We start from the raw sequence: 2,500 nt of genomic DNA on the forward strand, positions 1-2,500 counted from the left end.
AGTCTTCGGTTATTGCCATTTGTACGAAAACAAGGATGATGATGATAGTAATATATGGCTATATGGACACGACGCTCATCTTCCATTACAGTGTAACATAAAAAGAAGGAAGTTTAAGGTTTCCACTCCTTAAACCCGAGGCTTTGGGAACGTCTGGTCGTTTATAATTCTTTCACACCGAATAAGCCACAGATCAAAGGGTTGTCCCGAGCTTTATCGTCGAAGGAATAGAAAGGAAAAGAGAACAGATCATCATATCAAAGAGGAAGAAATAAAAATAAAAAAGAGAAAAAGAAAAAAAAATCAGATCCAAAAGCTAGAAGTTTTGGAAATCTCGAATTTTAACAAAGTCACAGAATTAGAGAGAGGGGGAAAAAAACATGCTACTTTTCCCCACCAGGAGAGTTCTTGGCTCTCGAGAAAATTGTATTTGCATCCAGAAACTCCAGCACTTTTCACGCTCCGCCGCTGACCAAAAGCTTTTCTCGTCCAGCTTCTTTCTTTTTTTCCAACTTTCTTTTTGTGAGATATTTGACGGCGAGTTAAACTGCCCGGTAATTAAAAAATTGTGAATGCAGAAGTGCTTCCTTGGGTTATATGAATAAATATATATTTTTTTCCTTCTCTCTCTCTTCTTTTTTTTTTTCTTAGTCCAACACTCCAGCTGAATATGAAATACAAGTGGCGGTTACACTCCGTAGGTTTTGAATACTTTCTTCGAAATTCGAGAGTTACTTTAGGCTCTGCTCACGCGCGCCTTGGCCTCGCCTTCGGTTCCTCGAAGACGGCGCGGAAATGGGACAGGTTCTCGCTGTAGCTTGACACACGCCCACCCGCAGAGACACGTGCACATACATATAAACACGTGTATATCATACATACAAGCACGTACACTGCATATACATATAAGCACGTACACTGCATATACATATAAGCACGTACACTGCATATACATATAAGCACGTACACTGCACATACATATAAACACATGTATATCACGCATGGATATAAATACATGAATATCGCACATACGCAGAAATACATGTATATCACATACATAGAAACACGCACATCGCACATACATATAAACATATGTATACCACACATAAATATAAATATATGTAAATCGCACATACATATAAACGTATCTGAGCAAGGTACACATTCATACTCATTAAGGGAAATTAATGACAAGATAAATCAGTTCACCTATATAACAATTAACGAGAGATAGACGAGCAGACAAACGAACACAGACTGGCAGACAGACAGACACAGACAAACAGACAGACAGAACTAAAGACATCTAATTACCAAGTCACGTACATAGCCAACCACACACACACACACATAAACGAACCCACACATACATTTACACGGAAGCATGCAATCTCTCTCTCTCTCTCTCAAACACACGCGCCCTCTTGCGTGTTCCCCAGCAAGCTTAGATAATAATAACCATAAGCTTTCTTTTTATTAAAGATCTGATCAGGAGCGAGGGCGAGGATAGCGTGACAGGAATCTGATCCGTGAATCTAAGACCATGTTCACGCACAATGGAGAACTTACGGTTTGTTCGCTCTCACAGAGTGATTCTTGACAACGTACATTCTTTCCTGGCGTATGACCAGCTCTCCTGTCACGTGATCTTCACATTGTGCGTCACGAAGGGTAATTAGGTAAGGGTAATTCTTTGCATTATCAAAGGGTGTCTGTTGTTTTGCTTGCGAGGAAATCATTCGTTTGTAATTTGCTAATGGCGATCAACTATGGGGTATGGTACGTTGTGCAATCGTGGCTTTATGTTCTTGAGGGAGTACGAAAATATTCTGTTTGAATTGGAGTTTGGTAATTCTGAAAATACTCCATGATAAACACTTTGTTGTGTATAGTTGAAGTACTAGCCATCCATACACCTTTCTTTCCACGGAGGTACATAAGGCACTCTCCTTTCCTGCTTCTGCTAGACGTGCAAACATGCTTGGAAACTTTCCTTTGTAGACATACCTACATGTACGTACGTACACATACACACACACACACACACACACACACACACACACACACACACACACACACACACACACACACACACACACACACACACACACACACACACACACACACACACACACACACACACATACACACACACACACACACATACACACATACATACATACACACACACAATTTACCTCTCTCAAAGCCTTACCTCGTATAATCTCTTTCCCTTTCAGCACAAGTTCTCTCGCTAAGTTATTTGCAAATTTCCCTGCACTCGCGCATTAAAAAATCAACACATTAGATAATTAAATGTTGAAAATATAATGCTTAACATATTAATGAATAATATGAACAATCATTTAAATACAAACATACATACACGTGTATGTGTATCTATATATACACACACATACAGACACACAAACATATATACATATATATAATATATATAAACGTGTGTGTGTGTGTGTGTATGTGTGTGTGTGTGTGTGTG

The sequence above is a fragment of the Penaeus vannamei genome, chromosome 17 (genome assembly GCF_042767895.1).
Source record: "Penaeus vannamei isolate JL-2024 chromosome 17, ASM4276789v1, whole genome shotgun sequence".
Lineage (NCBI taxonomy): Eukaryota > Metazoa > Arthropoda > Malacostraca > Decapoda > Penaeidae > Penaeus > Penaeus vannamei.